Raw genomic sequence first — 19,979 nt, 5'->3', positions numbered from 1 at the left:
CAAAATATTGCAAGCAATTGTATTTATGAGGTTCAGTATTTACCAATTTGTTAACGGACCATCTTGTCCCTGTTTGTTATTTTACCGTTAATTTCGCCTATTCAATGAACCAGCTTAGCTTTTCTGGTTGACGAGGAACGAAATGAGCCGTTTGAGACGTTATTTATCGTGCCAGAAACTGCTAGCTGCACGAACGCCGCGGTATTTATGGTCAATTCGCTTTCCGAATTTATTTTGTATCCTTCTCGTTGAACTAAAAGAGCCACGCGGTTAACTTGGCCCTTGTATTCGGTCCGAAAGAGCACTTTGAGGTGGCTCATACAGAATATCCGTTCTCGCGTACTGTCGTGTACTGTCAAAGAGAAAAAGAGACCCGGAAAGAGCGATCTGTGTGGCTAGCGCAAGCGTGACAAAGACGGTATATAGGAAAAGAGAATGTAAAGGGAAAGAGAGAGATCGAGGAAGGAGAGAAGGTTCGATGGACGATTACAACCTGGATATTAGTAAGAAAGGAAGGGAGTCAATCAAGATTTGAAGGGGAAGAATGTTTCGATCAGGATGAACGAATCTAAACTGTTGTGTAAAAGCGGTGCGTATACAGTTTGCACGTGTGGGCGAATATTGCCAGAGAAAGATAGGAAACTGAAGAGAGGTCACTGGGTATAGATCGATGTGAATATTTTCCAGACGGTCTCCTCTTGGAGGATTGACCGAAATAACCGGGCACCGTACTTTACGGCTTTGTGCACCAGATGATACCAGAGACGACATTTATATCTCTGACGATAACCTTTCGTCCTGCTTTCTTGCTTTGATCGGTACTGCGTCCTTTTGCTTGTCTTTCGAATACGTCTTATCCCTTAGCTTTGTTTCTCGTCTTCACCCACCTCTGTACCTTTCTTCGTAAGTACTAGGGAACCTGCTGGTCTCGTACAAAACACGATGATCTACGTGGATTGTCAAGGAAACGATTAATCGATTTGAAATACGTAGAAACATTAGTAAAAGTTATTCGTAGAAGTTGCAGGGAAATAACGAATTAATGAGTATACTGACACTTACAATTTATACACCCTGTACATACGTACGTACGTCCGTCACGATAGGGACATGGACAACAACAATAATCACGTCGCGTCGATTCGATGGGAATCGTTTTTGTCGCAACAAATTCTCCTTATAAATGTTTTACTTGAAACACATGACTATTATTGCTGGTCCATGGTTCTCGCTATTCTAGAGAGGCTCTGGCATCATTCTTCAAACATGTCTCCCAGTGCTCGCACGTAATTTGGTAATTTCCTCTTTCGTAAATGGACCCTTCACTAGGATGTGCTGCTTTGTCGAATTGCTGCTTGAGGTAAAGGTTCGCTTGATATTCGCTTGTAATTGCATTCGCTTCGTTTTTAAGAACATTTATATGTTAAATATTCTTTTACTCTTGTTAGAATGCCTTATTGCGTACAACAAATTAAGATTAGAGGAGAAAGTATGATCAATGCAATTCTACTGATCTTTTGATTTTGGTGTTATTCGGCGATTCAAAGTTTTTTTTAAATATAAAACAGGAACAACCTATTCGATGTAAAGATATGCTCCTGTTAGTAATAGATGACAGCTGCGCGGAGTTTTGTGAACAAGTTAATGACACATCTAATTTTTAAAATATAATAATCGATACTTTCGAGATCGGTACCTATCTCAGAGAGGATTGAATTCAATATTTTTAGCGTAAATATCCCACAAGAGAAACTCGTAACAAAATCTAATGAAAAGACAATTTTGATATTCAAATCATTGGATTTTAAAATTGTTCTCATATGTAAAAGCAGAAATATGATGTATCGTGTCCTTTCTCTGTGATCTTCATATAAGAGAAGTTTGATAAGCTACAACCAGTGCTCCTCCCTTTCCATTCTTCTGCTTTGTTGTAATTTCACATTCTATCTAGAGATTTTCTCTAAGTTGAACTTTTACTCAATATACCCACGAGGAGATCGTTTATCTGGTTTATAACAAAAACTGGACACGTTCATCGTGATTTAAAGAGAATACCTTTGAATCGAACATTGTTCGACATTGTACGTCGTTTTTATCGTCGAGAAATTCGCTCGTTTCTCTTTTCTGTTTTGTCATCGTTTAAGCTTTCGTATTGCAAAAGGAAATCGAACCAGCATTCGCACACGTTGAAACGCATGGAAGTTATTTGTATTCCGGGATAGTTTGAAATATTATATTTCTGCAAGAACGATACGTTGCTCGAAACAATTTAATAATTACTTATTCCATAAAGAAAATTATTTAAACACAGTGATAAATGATTTTTTATGAACTTAAGAAATAATACGTTTTAAATATTTCGTTTCTATACTTTATCATAATTAGTAGCTACTTATCGAGAATATACATATCTACAAATAACAAATAATGATGATGTTCTGTGAGCAGAACTTAAAAAATCAAACTTCAGCAAACATTTGTTTCATCCATTAAATATTATAACGACTAGTATACTTCGGTTATTTTTTACATACATTTGCATATTATCTGAAGTTTGTGCATTTTTGTAGCTCTTAAATTTCCATATAAATGCACAAACATCCGTACAAAGATCCTCCGTACTCATTCACTTTAATGCGACCACGTTGCAATATTCCACCAATGATCGTAACGCTAATTTGTTACAACACAAAATGCCGATCGTAGGTTACACAGCTGTTATAAAAGTTTCGACTCGTAAAAGAGCTCGAAGAATACTGATTTAAAACTAACATCTCGAATGCTTAGCTCGATCCTCAGAATCAATCCGAGCTGCCCGAAATTCCTTCGACCGTGTACAATTATTCCATTCATCCGTCTAGAATTTCTCAATTATTCTTCATTATCGAGGATACGCTCGGATTCGGAAAAGGAATAAGACCGAAAGTAAAAAAAAAAGAAAGAAGAGAAAATTATAGATAAAGGTTTTTCTACTTGATTTTTGCCCCCTACCCGTTTCTCGCTGGCTGATTCTCACTCTCGTCCGGTCCGGTTGACTCGCGTCCTATTTCGGTTACAGATTTTTCTCTCCTTTCATTTTTGCTCGGCATTTTCCTCTACGAGATGATCGAGGCCATGGCAAAAGCCGAGCACCGCCGCCTATAGGTCGATCGATATCAGGAATATACGCGAAGCGCTTTAACGTAGGTTAACCGCAGATGAAAGCAGAACCGGCTGGACGACGACGCCGCGGCGTCCGCGCGGACTCAAATCACGTATTGGCTCTCCAATACGGTTTCAGCCTTGTACTTTCCAAAAGGTGTGCCCACATCCTGTCCAAATTCTAATTAGTGACCACGAGTGCTTTCAGTGGAGCGAACTGTACGTCTGATCTCTCTGATCTGTCCCTTAACTTGTTAGAAAGCTGAAACACCTAGGAACTTATTGGTGGCCGGCAAGTTTTCCATGTCAAAGGAGCTTTTTATGAGCTAGCACGTTATTATTGTTCGTGGAAATTCATTAGTTTGCATGGTTTTGTTGTTCCTGTTTGAGGAATATGACAAAGATAAATATAGTTATCCTCCTGAAATAATGTAAAAATAATTTCAAGAAAATAAGTAGGATGGAACGAAAAGTACAATTATAGTCAGATTGCGGATGTTCGTGAAGATGTATATTTTTATACAAATATTACAGATTCGTTTTATTTTTGTAGTATTATAACGTACATGCAAAACTTTGGATATTTTGTACATCTAATTATTTCTAATTAAATATTCTTCCATCCTTAGAAAAGATCTCAAGCCTGAGCAAAATTTAAAAGAATTTCCATGATTTTTCTAAATGTTGAACGTCTTTCCGTTTATTGAAATGAGAAGAAAATTACTCAAGTTTGCGTAAAAGAGAAAGAATTCTTACCTGTACGATTTCTCGTCTTAATCTTGCGTTTAAAGACTTTTTCAAACGTTAAGAGTCTTTTCGTTGGTTGAAACGAGAGTAAGACTGAGATATAAAAATTCGAGGACCGTAAATGGGTTAAATTTTCCATAAATACATAAACATAGGGAATTTCTTCAATTGTCGTTTGAATTTCAAGTGAACAAGAGTATCCTTTGTTATGCTTCACTAATATTTATCCTCGACGTAACATCAAACGTATATTTAACAGTACGTAGGTAAATAAAATTTGTATTCAGCTATAAGTATCAATCCTCGCATTATTCAAATGAAATAGGATACAGGATGAAACGATAGTTGACCGTCCATAGATCGTCCGTTTCTAAATTAATTTCCTGAGACAAGATAAGGGAAGAAGAGCAGATTATCGATCAAAAAACTTTGAACGTTGCTCGATCGATTTATCGTCCGTTCTGTATCCTTGATCCCCGGTATCGTACGGTGGAACGCTTTTGTACTTACGGCTGCTATTTGTTGAGGAGTCCACATAGCGTACTTGCACGCTTCGTTGTTGACACTCGACCTAAATAAGGCACCGTTCACAATGACGCGATACCTATATCCTTGTTTCGCGCGAACACCCTTTCTGGCTGTCACATGGTAGAAAGACCGGACATGGTCAGTGACAGAGACAAAGCGATAAGCATAGAAGAAGAGGGAACGAGAGGGATAGATCGAATCGTAGCAATTGACGATTGTCCAATTGACGATTGTCCTTTGGACTAGACGGTAAATTGCGTTAGACGATTCTCAAACGATGTACATGCCTGCCCCGAATACGGTCATTCGTTCGAAATACAGGCTGATTTCCAACGAAATAGAAACTCGAGATATACGATCGGGAAGAACTTTGGAAAATATGGCGTTCGAAGTTAAATAAGCAAAGTAATCACAGGCAAATAAGGTTTTTTCCCCTCGTGCAACCTGTGGATGTTTCTACGACCATTTTGAGAACTTGCGGATGTGATGGATAATTCTTCGGAATGATTTGTAGTACATGTGTCGTGTTATCAGGTTAATCGAATAGAAAGACTGTTTACGGAAGATACTTGCTGCTGTTTAATTATTCATCTAGTATTATATTAATTTTGTCTATCTAAAACGGCTACGGTAGCGTTATCTAATATATATTATCATCGTACACGTTAAATTAATATCGAGTTTGTTTTATCTACTAAGCGATAGGTATCGGCAATCACGCAGGGTCTCTGCAAGTGACGCAATTAATCAAAGTAATTAATTTCGCGATGTTATGTTGCACCATTTTTTTTCATTTTTTCGATCTGTAAATTGCTTATTGTGTTTATTATTTCGCATGTTTGCCCTTTGCCGTTACCTTTATCATAATCAGAACTCTGGAATTTCGTTTGATTAATTGTTTTTAGCGGTTTACTTTGTACACGAACGGGCTATTTGGAACTGCTATTTAACATCTTGACGAGACTCGTTTTCACAAAGGTATCAGTTGGAAAAGGAAATAGGAATTTTAAACGGCAATAATTTAAGCAAATAAAAACACGTGAAATATAAAACGCAAGAAACAGAGTAACGTAAGAAAAGAATTTTGAATGAACATGATCACGAATTCTATAATGTATACTTTATCAATTTCAAAGTCAAAGAACTTTGACTTTAAATCAACAGTGATTTTACTTGCATTTTTAAATAACAATTTACACGTAGTGATATGTGTCTCGTCGGCAATGTGTTAACTTATGTGTACGAATTGTTTTACTCTTTTTCACTCTACTTTATTTTGTACTCATTTTCATATCGTTGGTATCTACGATTTATTTTCGTACCGAAACATTCTCATTTCTAGTGTTTCCCTTTCTTTTCGCGAATCGATCATTGACCTTACGCGCGTGGCTATATCTCCACTGTAAAAATGCTATCGTAAAAAGCCTGAGAAAGATCTTATAATTTGAAATTATTTGGAACGTTCATACTTTATTTTATTTTAATCAGTACTTCTCTTATGAACTTACATTTTATAATATCATCAAATCACTTATAGCTCTGATAAGTAAAATCTAATCAAATAATCGATAAATGTTTTCCTCCTAGATTTACATAAAATTCAAATAATACCCATAGTAATCGATAATAGAATTCTATTAAATTCAAAAGAGATTGTAACTGTACGATCACGAGTTCATGAAACGAACTTCTAAAACCGGTGGAACACGATTTCTCAGAAGAACAGGATGCTCGTTCGACTATGTCTAATACGAAAACTTTCGGCATCTTCGATGCGATTCATAGGACGAAATCGCTTTAAAATACTTCTTGGGAATATCGCGGCAACCAAAGTAGGAAACATTCGTGACAACTCGGTATGAATAAAATTTATTAGTCGAGGTGTATTCACAACATGACGCTGGATTTTCTTTTCCGAACATTTGGAACATAGTTGGAACTCCGTTTCGATTTGATAAAAGTGGGTCAGCGAGATTTCCTCTTTCTACAGAGGGTGGAACGACGTGGTTTGGACAAAAACGCAGGATGTAAATCGCTATTCTTCCTTCTCTTTGCTTCTGTCGATTCGAGTGACATCCCTGAACTGACAAATCAGTTCGCGAAGTCGTGAGTTTACATTCGAGAATTGCGAACGTTCGTTTACTGGTAGCGAAGCATTGCACGCGAGCAGGTGGAACAGCATCGAAAAGAACGACGTCAGTCGGTTGGCCGTGGCGTGAACGGAATGTAAACCGGACCGTTTTCGATTTCTCTTCTCACCTTTTGTTTGCGTTTGCGGTCTGGTGGATAAAGCGGCGGAAAAGGAGCGAATTTTCGCATCTTTTTCACCATTCCCACCGAACTTCTCTGTCATTTGTGTTTATTTCTCTTGGTACCTACCCTTAAAACTATCGAATGGCTAATTTTCTTTTATTTACGGTTCATTTCGTATCGTGAGTTTCGTGTGCGACTATTAGAATAAAAGTAGGTTTTTTTTTTTTTTAATTTGGAGTAATTTGGAGCATCGAGGATTTTAACAATGTAGAATTTGTCGATAGTCCATAAATAGAGAACACAGTTGGATTAATTTTGTATAAACGCATTTATGAATTTATTGAATTTATTTATGATAATCTCCTTCTGATTGTGGTAAGTAGAAAGAGATAAAGTTTTAGAATAAAGTGGTCACTTAATTGGGTGGTTAATTGTTGAATTTAAATTCTGAGAAATGCACATTTTTCCCTAACATCGTTAGAAACTAGTCACGATACGAGTATATTGATATAAGATCTGAAATTAAAGTAACACGCACTTGTTACTCCATGAACCGCACTTTAAATTAAAAAACAAACCCTTCTGTTCATTTTTGAAATAATACATCTAATTTATCAATCCATTAGTATCACTATAAACGTGATTCTTCAGTTTCACTAATTAATTCTAATACGTAGTCGTCCTAGAATTATTATATCGTTTCTCTTTCATCCCCAAGAGATCACATTGCATCGACACGAACAGTTTCTTAACTTCCCGAGTGTGCTTTACTATTCCAGATTATACACTGATTTCACGAGAGGAGGTAAAATTTCATTTGACGAGAAGTATTCCAAAGTCAGTGATATTTGACTCTGATAAATATTACGACTGCAAATTCGACAAACTTTTCAGTTCGTTTTCCAGATAAGACCCTTTAAAAGAAGAATACTCGTACAGAGGTAGGTTTCGTTCGGTATTGGTCCTCGTGTGAATCGAATACGGAAAAGGGGTAGTTTCGAGCCATGTAGCTGGAGAAAACGGTCGAAGAACTTTCGAAACTTTTTTATACGTCAACTTTTCCCGTTTCGGCGTGTCATTTGCACGGGCTACCTTTTTTCATTCGTTACCAAAAACAGAGAATGCAGCCGCGGGGGAGGAAACAAATTTCGTTTTCCAACAAAATCGGGACCAGAGATGGAATGGCTCGATACTCGATACGCTCCGCGATCAACCGCTGTAAAGTATCGATTTTGCGAAGGACCATTGGTTAATATTTCGAGTAAGTAAACGCAAATTAGTTCTACGAAGTTCAGTGTAGATTTACATCATAATTCTTTGCTGAAAAACTACTGTTTTATTGTTTGCTTTTCCGGTCTTGTGCCACTCGGGTATTTTTAATTAAATCCTATTACTCAGAATGGAGAAACGTGCTTTAATTAGAGAAAACACTGCAAACGTTTATAGGATGTTCTAGAACGCGTGAACATAATTTTATGGGCAAATCGAGGCACGGAAGCAACAAAATATCGCATAAACATACACATTTGCCTTATATTATCCTATTTCAAAATTACAAATTGTCTTGTATTTCAGCAATTCTCTTTCGAGATTACGCTGTACAATTTCTTTATCCTTTTTCCTGATTTTACTGTCTTTCAATGAATTTAATTAAAATACACGTTTGAAATATTTTATTAAAAAATCCTCGTTTTGGGATCACTAATGAAATTATAAAAATTACACGGTTAATATTTCATACGTTATGTATAATATTTTACGAATTTCTTTGTTCTATCGACAAAAATACTAAGAATACATTTTCCAATGGACTTTGGTGATATTTCACGTTATCATACGTACAACGAGAGTCATTAAACTGTCGTGGAAAATCGTCTGTAGCTCTGAGACAGGGTCAGAGTACCAACAAACAGACTGAAGGTTTATCCGAACTTTTGGTATATTCGCTTCACCCGTGAGAATATGCACACGTGTTTTGAAATACCCCGTAGGCTTGTAAAACAAGCAACGAAACGTTCTCCTTTTTGGAGAAAGAGGTAGCAGAAAGTTTTTATAAAATCCGCAATGTCAAGCGCGGTTGGAATGTAAGAATGATGTCTCTTACCATATCGCAACTACGTTAAAACAATACTTTGTTTTCCGATTCATTTCCAATCACGCGGGAATCACTAAGGGTTAAACCGCTATCTATATATGACGTGTATATAACGTTGACCACATCTATCTTCCGAAGATTATAGCACAATCATCGGGTTTATCGTTGTTTCTTCTTAAACGATTCTAAAGAGGCTTGTTATCGTTCGGAATCGTTTGCAGTAAAGTTCGGCGGCCATAACTGGCTTTTACTATCACCCTAAGCAACGAGGAGAATCTTGAACTATGAAACTCGTCGAAGTGAGCGATAGGTATACACGGTGTCTCGAAATATGTGGAACTTACTCCAGGAATTGGATGTGCTTCTGAAAGCAATAAAGAAAGTTCATGTGAACGTACGAATATATTTGTGCTATTGAAACATAATCAATTTTATGTTTTTTGATACACGATAAAAGTCTATAGGATTATATAGTTGTGAGAAAAGAGGATGTGAGCTGAGTCTAAGCCATTATTGAGATAATTGTAAATCGTTTAAGAATTATCATCTCGTTTTAAATATCAGATTAAGTTATTAAGAGTGAGAACATTACATAAATAGAGAATTTATATATTTAATTGTTATTATTTTGTCATAAAATATCATTTTTACATCCCTTGCGTTTTTTCATCGTCGTTTTAGCAGTTAATCCTTCTACTGCATTTGTTCTTATTTGACTTTAATTCAAATATTAAATGAATTTCTTCAAGATTTGCATTTAACTCGCTCGACACTTTCTCAATGATGTTAGAGGATCGTGGAGAACAACGTATAATTATTAATTCATCATGCACCTTTCGTAGTACCAGTCTCCTATAAAGAATATTCGAAAATTTCAGGAGCATTGCGTTGCATAAATAGAAAATTCCGACTAATTGTTTTCTCAAATCAGTTTGTGTCAATTATCACGTCTTATATAAGATCAGACTGTCTCCTGATACTCATGGACAAATGTGTACGCTTATACGAACTTTTTTCATTGTTTTCAGCTACATAATCGATAATTCTTGAAGTAAGCCCAACATATTATGGGATACCCTGTATAGCTACGCCAATAGAACGACAAATTGAGTCATTCCATAACTTCGTGCGGTTTTTATCAGCAGGCCTCGCGCTATGTTCACTCGGTTTATCCCGCTAGCTAGCTCGCGCGGCCATTCATATCTCGTCCAACTTCTTATTACTTTTCCCTGGGAAATTTATCACATTCGTCGTGTTCCTGACTATCGTTCGCTTCGTTTCCTCCCTCCCTCCCCACCTCTTTGATCCCAAAAACACGCAAACAACCAGGAAATCCGGGCCTACGAACTTTGATCTCGATATTAACTTTATTCGTCACGAACCCGTGGCTCCCATCCTTCTACACCATAAAACGTTTCGCTTGAGAAAATATTTGCTCGTACTTTTCGACCACCGCGAGGCAAAATATCTCTTTCTCGACGGGTGGTTCCGTCCTGTAAAATTTACACGCGTGTACGTTACCGTGCAAGAGATCTGTTTTATTTCTTGCGCGATGGTTTTAACTTAGAAAGTACGCGAGAATAACTTTCGCCGAAATGCGTACGCGTACGAGACGGAGGACGAACGAATAATTAACACGTTCTTCGACGAAGCGCAGTATTAACTTGATCAGGCAACGTTTTGTTTGAAATTTGTTTCTCCCATGTTCTGAATTTTTACTTTCACGATGTCTATGACTGTAGCATACTGATTTTTAGCACTGCGTATACAGGTACCGAGTGGGTATTTTCTGGTTGACTAGTTCAATTATTATGAAATTTGTATTCCTATACTCTGTAAATACAAAAAAGAAAAAAAAAGAATAAGATTCTTTAAGAGCCTTTATAAACCACAATTACAGCTAAAGTTTCCAACACAAGTTCTGCGACAGTTATTATATGTTCAAACGTAGCCGATATTAGAAACGTAGAGTTATAAAAGTTGCAATCCAACTTACTTGATTTAACATTTTGTCGTATAAACCCTTCCACCAGAAATCAGTCGCGTAAATACGTCGCCAGCAGTCACAGTATAATTCATGGATAGCCATCCAACAGGTCTGTGACCATCTTCTGTCCCATCAGCGTATTACACACTCTGTTTAGTCGAAATCATCGATATCAGAAAATTCACTTATCCGATAGGTGTCGAGTCTCGTTTCCGATAATCGATATTTCCGTCGTATTTCTCCGTACAATCCTTGCAGCGAAAGTTGCGAACGTCCGAGAATCTCTCTCGATACCTCGTGAAAGGCTAGAGACACGATCGGTCGTTTCACGTTCGAAAGACGATTTGGTTCTCGGTGGTTCGAGGCAGGGTTCGAGCATCCGCGCTTTCAAGGCGACAGCTCCCCACGGTCGACGGTTTTTCGCTTGGACGGCCAGAATTTTCAGCGCGGAGGGACACATCCTAGACGCTCCGCGGAGCGCGAACGATCGCGATGAAACGAAATTATATAGCCGCGTCGATATTCTCGAGCGTGCACACCGGAGCGTGGTACGAGGTCTCGTGAAAACGCTAGGTGAAAATAGGTCTCGCAAACGTTTTTGTTCCTCCCGCCCTGTTAAATGTCCCTTGCTCGTTAAAAATAACATTCAAGCTTTGGCGCATTTCTGTACGGTGCGATGTGCCTAGTAAAAAATGCTCGATGAATCAACCCAGAATGCAAAATTGCGCCGGTCCTACCAAAGCTTTAGCAAATAAATTTAGCACGGGCTCATAGGAAGATATTCGAATACTCGCGTAACTTTATTTTCAACGTGTCATATACGTTACACAAAACGTTTTTTATGGTATATGACATGATACGATTATCATGATCATATTGGTAAAGTTTAAAACAAATTCGAAAATGTACACGGACGTTACGAGATATTTACCGCAAACATATGCTTTTCACAAAAATTATAGAAAAATTTATTTAAAAAAGAGTCACGTTCATTTGCCTGGCTATTTAAAGTGACGAAGGCGACCGAAGTCTCGGACCTGGACCTTTTGAAATTTGCTCAGGGACTGACTGAAACCTATCATCAACGGTTCGATGTCGAATGTTTAGATTATCGATGGACCACCACGAATACCGACACGGGTCCTCGAGAAAGGTTTCCACGTTTTATCGCCTACAATGTGATGGGACAAGACCACGGAATGTAACGAAGAATAACGTTTCCTATACGAATGTGTATATGAATCGTTATATTAAAGAATAAACGAACTTGTACAATTAAATTGTATAAATTAAGAATAATTTTACAAATTCTTTAGGAACGTCGAAGTGATCGTACAGGTCTCTTGCTTCTATTTTTTTTCTTATATCATCTTTGCAGATAGATTTATTAGAATCTGATCGTAATCATTACGAACACAAGAATATAATTATGTATTTGAATCCTTAAAAACTAAAAAAAACTTTGAAAAAAGAAAACTATTTTAGTTTTTAACATTATCAAACCGCGATCGTACGATATTTCCTAAAAAAATACGGTGCCCTGTTTGTACATAAATTGTCCAGAGAGTGCGACATGGTCGCTAAAATAACTTTAGTTTAACCGGTGAACACGAGTCAGCCGAAAAGCCATCGACATCCGAATCCGCAAAAATTTCACGAATTTTATGTTGCGCTAGATATGTCCACGCTTCCTTTGTACCACATTTCGACGGTGTCAAAACGAGTGCAGCGGCAATAGAAAATAACAATTTCGTATCCACGATTCCTGCAGTCATAAAGCAATATGTCCAAGTTTTTCCAGACAGTCATGATATAACCCGTGAACAAAAGTTGTTGGATCCGTCGTGTGGATGATTTTAAAAATAAAGTTTCACCACGTTGAGGAATATTTCTGAACGACATAGTCGTCCTAAATTCACAGCAACGTCTACTGGAAAAGTTAACGTACGCCATTTGCTGCTGAAAGCCTGGTCATCATTTTCCTCTGACTCTGAAGTGACTCATCGTTACTTCACCTCCCTATGCTTAACTCTCTTTCTTCGCCCGTTACGTTCTCACACGTTACGTTTTCGTTTATAGCTGTTTTCTCCTCCGACCATATCGCATCCAGCGGTTGTAAGTTGTACAGTTCGTTTTCTGAGGGGAGCTATGACCCGAAGTTTACCGTAAAACCTCCAAGTTTTCCGTCGAATGGCTAACCCTCGGCTCGTCGAGCGCTCAACGAAACTTGAGCCGTGTTTTGACCTTCGACCAGCAACGAAGATGTTTCCGGGAGGGAAAACTACGTTAGGCTTACGAGGACCTGGATAAACCGAGGGTAGTACGTATGTAGTTGATACAGAACGATTTGTCCTTATTCTATGTGTATGCAATAGGATACCTTAAAGAACCGTAACATGGTGTGTTTGTCATTTCCCAAGGCGTAGAAATATTTTTATAAGAAACAAAATTTGTATATTCAAGAAAGTGTAGCGGGGGATGATTATAAGAAGACACTTGTAAAAGACTATGTCTTAAGTGAAATTTAAGGGTAATTTTAATTTAATTAATTTAAATTAATTTTAATAGAAGAATAAAGTTTGAAATAGCAAGGTAACATGTAAATCTACAATATTTCCTACAGTTTAAGTTTAATTGAATGTATTTTAATTTTATGTTTCTCTATGGCAGAAATGTGTAGAAATGTTCGGTGACTTATGGTTGGCAGTGTATACGTATATATATTCTTGAACCTCTATTTCATTCGATAGGATCTTCCAATATGAATATATGTGTTCTTGAACCTCTATTTCATTTCTATAGGATCAGCCAATATTACGTATGATATAATATTCTTGAACTTCTATTTCGTTTCATTTATTACTATCTCCTTCAACGATCAGCTAAATTTGGAATTCTGATAAAAAGAATGATTCGAAGTAATCCGCTTCTTTTGATATCGCACAGTAGCAGAAGCAGAAGAGTTATTTTTCTTTCAGATATCAGCATTTCATCTCTAATCGAGCTTCCATAACTTTGAGAACAACAAACAGGTCTAGATTATAAGTTTTCCACTCTACGGTATGGCTCTCTGTTCGTTCTCCTATTTCTATACGTACTTGTATCTACGCTACAAATTTCTCAGAAACTGTGCGTTTCAGACGAAGCCGCAATAAGGAGAAAATATATTATTAAAATAGTAAGTATCGTGAAGGATATAAAAAAGAAAAAAGTAACAAGAGATCTCTTTCTAGAGAATGGGCTTCCTCTTGAGTCAAAAGCTTCGGTGTCGCATATGGAAATAGAAGGAGATCCCCTATATAGGGAGAGCGGTTTTCAGGAAATTGAAATTTGCTCGTCCTGCTTTTATCGAATCAGAAGATTGAATGTAGCCTCAATTTTGAAAGGGCATGATACGTAATCTTTGTTCGTGAAATACACGAAGATGTGTCGTTCCAGTGGAACTTCCTTTGATGAATCTTTATTTAGATAAACGATCTTTTACAGATAATTATTAGATTATATCGTATTTCTCTGAAGGAGAATTAATAATTACTTTTATGTAACATCTATTTAGCCGCGTGTACACGATTGAACAATGTGTTCAATGTTTTGTTCTATTATCCTCTATAAATGGATTAACTTTCTTCCCAATTATTCCAAGGTATTCATCGGTTTATCAAAAAGTTCCAATACGTTAAAAAGATTCCTGCAATTGATAAGAGCAATATTTCTATAATATTCCACAAAATGTAATATCGAGAGACGCACGAACCTGTTACGTAACCGAGTATCATTTTTTTCGCCCACACTGATAATTAAACTCGCACGTTAAAACACTTGTTAATTTAAATGCAATTAATCCGATCTATTAGATGCCAGGAAAAGAAAGCAGAGCGTTCAACTATCGATAAAATGTGTCAGATGAGTTGAATTTTTCATCCTTTTGGACGTTTCATAAAGTTCGAAACATTCGGAGAATACGAGCGAGTACTTTCTCTATTTCCCTGCTCCTTTAATTCGCCCGTTTACTACCAGAGAATCGGACGATTTTATCGATCCTCGGTGTCCTCTTTGAGCACGGGAAAGTCTCATCGAGATAGTAATTTCAGTTTCAGATTGAAACCAGCCGCGATTTATTAAAATTATTGTGGCCTCCGGTAAAGTTTGCGATGAATCTTCAAATGGCTACAAACAGCCGTGCATTTGCTTTATACTCGAGCACCTTCTCCTCGGGTGTTCTCAACGTAACTTTTACGTCAAGTTCTTTTTGATCTTCTTGAAAATCACGAATATGAGTATACAGGATATTTCTGTAATTATGGTACCACATTGGTGACTATTGTGCGTCAAAGAATAAGTCGAAAATATCGAATAACGTATTTGTCCTACGACGCTTCGTGTTCGAGAAATTCGAACGTGAAAATTTGCCAATTATTTTTTACTTTATTGTATATTACCAATTTATTTTTTCACGTAGAATCACCCCTTTGTCAATTGTAAACCTTGTACATATGGGACAATCTGTACATGTATATATACAGTATACCAGAATTCAATTTTATTTATATTAGAAAAACAGACAAACTTTTTCATAGTCTTTTTCAAGTTTCTCTCGAAACAAAAATATTCTCGCGGCCGATAGATTCAACAGTATGTTGGACAAGCAAACAAAGAGACCACAAGAGAGAGAGAGGGAGAGATAGAGAGAACGCAGAGAACAGAGTAGACACATATGTATATCTGCCATGCAATACAGAGGAGTTCAATCAAAAGTAAACGAAAAGGGAAAGGGTATATTGTCGGTTGGCTGGCGCGCGGCCTTTTTCCAGTTTTAAAACGACGACTCTTTGAGACCTGGACGACACGTATAGAGAGATGTTCCTGTCGCAAAATACCCGAGGGGCAGTTACGTGGGTGCATACCTAATCAGAGAGACGTCCTGCAGAATGCTTGAAAGCTTGGAATCTCGTGGTTCTTCCCATCGCGTGCCAAGACATTCGCGTACTTTTGTTGGACATATTCCTAAAGGACAACGCAAACTGTCATTCTACGAGCGTACTCGTTCTGTTATACCGGGCCCCTTGCAATTCAACACGAGAGGAAGGCCTTCTGTTGCATGAAAGTATTAATTTTCCAGACGCGGGAGCATTCGCATTCGTGTGCATCGGTCAAAAGTTTCCGCTACCGGTTGGAAAGTTTCTGAATGGAAAATTAATGGTCGTGTAGTTCGCGAAGTGATCGTGTAAAGTTTATGATTCAGGCGAAACACGATCGGGTAATTATAACGGCAATTAAGCATTTAAGCATCATTGTATTATAAAATAAAGTTATATTAGCTATACAAATTAATGTGATTAGGCACAGTAGCGAAGTGTTCGCATTACGCGTATACAGGAAATTGCTAGCTGTTCAAAACTGTCGGGTCATATTTTTCACGCGAGAGTACTAGGATAATACGCGCGTTAAAAGGACGTCGTATATGCTAATGCTTTATATACTGGCGGTGTCCCGATTTCACTTGGCCCGTAACAAGCCTGAAGAGCCGCACAGGAGAAAAGGAACGCGCGGTTAGAAACGGGCAAGAATGCCTAACGACTAGAAGATGAGCAAGTCCGCTGATAAGACGAGCCTTTACAAACTCAGCCGGCTAAAAGACGCTGGCAACAAAGCTGAAGAGAAAGAGAAAGGAAACGTTTCAATGTTACGAAGAATGAACCCAGCCTTTATCAGTAATTTGTGATTCTCACTTGCTGTCTTTTGCTCGCTCTCTCGAACTCTAGCAACTGTTCTCGGCTTTTTCTTTCACACCTTGGAAACGTTTCATGCTAAAACGCCCTTTTCTTCGCTCATCGTCAAATAGAAACGAATTTTCCAAAGTTCTTAGCGGCTGTTTCTAACTCTATTTACGCGTAACCAACAAAGTGTACCGCGTTCTGTTTAATGAACGAACTTCCTTAACCGCATCGACAGATATTAAATTCATCTTATGCTGGAAAGTTACGACTATGAAGCGTAATGTAGTCTTGCATCTGATTAAACAGCTCGTGAAAACCACAGAAAAGATTTTAATATGCAGAAAGTGATATAACTTCGAGAAGTTACGGTATACCCATAAGGATACTTATTATTGTCTTTGGAAGCCTCTGCTGTTTGAAAATTAATTTTCTGACATCTATTCGCAAAGAGAAAATAATCAAATGCCAGTAAACTGTTCGCGACATGACATATGCAGATATTATATTTTCTCGATTAAGCGTGCGCCGCACACTAGCATCGTTCGATGATCTTATCGTGCCAGAAATGTGTATTTTGACTGCAGTCGGTTTAACATCCGAGCAAAAACTTTTATGAGACAATCGCAAAAACGAAAGCTATTAGCTCGTCTAGCGATTACTCGCTGGCTTGACAGTAAAAGTGAAATTGCTGGAGAAATAGCTTGTATTATGCTGAACAAACTGTCAATCTATTTCGTTGGCAGTCGTTACACGATTTTGTAATTAGGTTTCCTCTGACAAATGACAAGTCGTTCCTTCTTTGAGTGACACGCTATGTTCGTCGCTGGGACGAAGAAAAGACGGTTAAATAGCAAATTTCGGGTAGGAGACAGTTTAATCTTATTACTTTGATTGAGATAATTTGAGAATCGTGGTTACTAAATGAAAAGTGAATTCGAGGCAGAAGTCCTATATTAAGTAACGTTATTTTAGGTGCACGATGTTATTTCATGACTATATGATACATTGTTCAACCGTACCGAGTTGTGACTTCGATAAAATCATAGAATTGCGTATTTTAATAAAATGAGATTGAAACGTTTCAAAAATGTACAGCATGCAAGTTCACAATCTAAAACCGTCGACCGAAAGTTTATTTCTGTCGTTTTACAACTTCGATGAGTTATGATTTTTAAACATCTAAATCAATGAAATCCAATTTTATTATTGTTCAAGCTTTATGGATTTCTAGATATTTTCAGTATATTAAATAAAATAATAAAATGGTACTACGAAGGATTGAAGCTCGTTTTATAAAATATGTCGTTTCTTCATATTCCTGCCTATTTTCAATATCGTTTGACGTCACCTCATCACTACCATACGAAATTTACACTTATTCTAATAATAAAATAACATCCAAAATACAAATATATATATATGCTATACAACAGCCGTCGAAGAACACGAGGGCGTCAGAAATAGTCATCTGCAAAACGACCGAAGTTTCCCGTAGTAATTCCCAAAGTGGCAGTTCAATTTTCCCGGTGGATGTCGAGGCGACGTCCGGTAATTAAATCTGTAGCAAAGCTGGCCGAGCAGAAAACAAGAAGGAACTCTAGCTGGCTAGATCGGCCGGTTTTCCCTTCCGCTGAACACGGAGAATCGCATAAAAGAAGTTGACACGCGAGGGACTGTAAAACATCTCAGTTTTTGCACGATTAATCGAAGTCTAACCCCAAGGCGTGACAGAAATCGCGTTTAGCTCCAATTAGAGTGGCGCGCCGAGTTCCTAGCGACTTTCAGTGACAGAGCAATCATTGTTCTCGAAACTTCCGCCTGTCTCCTGAGTAGCACAATATATCCGTGGATCCATCTTCCGTTCCCTTTACACTTTTATCCTTCTTTCTCCTACTTACTTCTTTCATTCCGACGGATTTCATCTGAACTTTCTCGAGGCTTTTCACCGAGCGTGAAGTCATATTTTATACCGACCCGTTTCTCGGCTGCATGAACGAACAATAACGCGCAAGTACCGGTTCTCAAAGTGTTCGGGAGACCGCGAAAAGTGCTTGCAATTGTATGGTGATTGAACTTACGAGTTCCAGTGCTGGATTAACTCTTTAGCGGGTTTAAAAAAGACTTGTTACTGTACAGATATATCGAAAGGTTGGGGACGTTGAATTTTATATAATTAGGTCCTTTCGAATGTTAGGAAAAGGTGTTGCTATATTAAAAACGTACGTTTCTTTAAAGTACATTTTACTCTTTTAACGTCTTCTAAATTGGCATTAGAATATTTATTAGTGAAAGATAATGTGTTTGAATATTATTGTATTTTGTCAGTTCTATGAATTTTTGCTGCGGAATATTTTGCAGACAACAGTCAGGCTTACATGATTTTTTTGTGAGAAGCTGTATCTCCATTCGTTGCTAATCCGTGGCAATTTGTACTCGGGTGATCGCATGAAGTTTGTTGGCGTAAACTTTGATGGATCCGTCGACGTAGCAAATATATTAGCGTAGTTTGCGAAGACGATGCAGCGCCATATACGTGGTGTACTAATGAGAGAAACAAATTGTATTGTTCTCGATGCAGTTGTCGACGAAATTGCTAATTAGCAGGACCGTGGAAACTCCGACATTCGTTAATTCGCCCAGTGAATTAATTCATCGTTTCGGTGTTCAAGAGATACGAATTAATCACGGTAGAATCTTCACGTTAGACGTGCTCTTGTTCCTCGAGAAATTCTGAAGCTCCATTCAGAAAACGGAAGGATCTTTCATTTCCTCATCTTCGAAATGGCTCGACGACGCGACGCGTCGAAATTGACGATCAATAATTTCCGCCTCGTAGGCAACACTCTGCACAGATTTGTCGTAGAAACCGTGTTTTTTTTGTTTTATTTTAACATAACCCTGGTAGAGAGGACAGAACGCTATTGTAAAGCCCCTAGTAACGTTGAAAATAATATTGCGATCGAACGTCTCTATCGAAACTGTCGGTAACTACGTGGGTCGAAGCTCCCATGAAATTGTAACCAGAGAAACCAAGAATTTACAATCCTATATTTTAATAACGTATATATATGTACATATATTTCTCCTCGAAATTCGTGACTTTTCCCTGCTTTGTTCTTTGCTATTTTATTCATATTCCCGTTCTTGAATATACAAACGTATCGTACGCTCATAGGAGAAATATCATGTCATGCTTGGATATATGGATAGCGGCTGATATACAGAAATAGCGATATTGTGAAATTTCGAATATAATGCGGAAATATCGGGATTACGGGGAAAAGATCAAAATGATGGTTATGTCGAAAGCTTCCGTGTGCAAATTAATTCCTGCTACGAAAAGAGAGAGGTTAAGAGCCGGGGATAGAGGATCGTGAAAATGAAAAAGCCGAACAGATTAATAGCCGGGATATTAATTGAAATTCATCAGCGTGGAGCGGAATATCCGACAAATGCTCGTTCCATGGATAGATGGTACCTGTAATGCTGTTACTACTGTTACATATTTGTA

General features: G+C 37.7%; 2 protein-coding genes across 7 annotated transcripts in view; one reads left to right on the top strand and one right to left on the bottom strand.

The window, feature by feature from the left end:
- Positions 1-19,979, bottom strand: part of LOC122568784 (lachesin-like) — a 473,901-nt gene that overhangs the window by 28,113 nt on the left and 425,809 nt on the right. The window lies entirely within an intron of this gene.
- The window catches only part of LOC122568785 (myelin expression factor 2-like), an 89,795-nt gene that overhangs the window by 52,946 nt on the left and 16,870 nt on the right, over positions 1-19,979 (top strand). The gene's annotated exons all lie outside the window — the stretch shown is intronic.

Source organism: Bombus pyrosoma, linkage group LG6, assembly GCF_014825855.1.
Source record: "Bombus pyrosoma isolate SC7728 linkage group LG6, ASM1482585v1, whole genome shotgun sequence".
NCBI classification, from domain to species: Eukaryota; Metazoa; Arthropoda; class Insecta; order Hymenoptera; family Apidae; genus Bombus; species Bombus pyrosoma.
The sequence above is the reverse complement of the archived record's forward strand: the minus strand, read 5'-3'. Positions and strand labels throughout refer to the sequence as shown.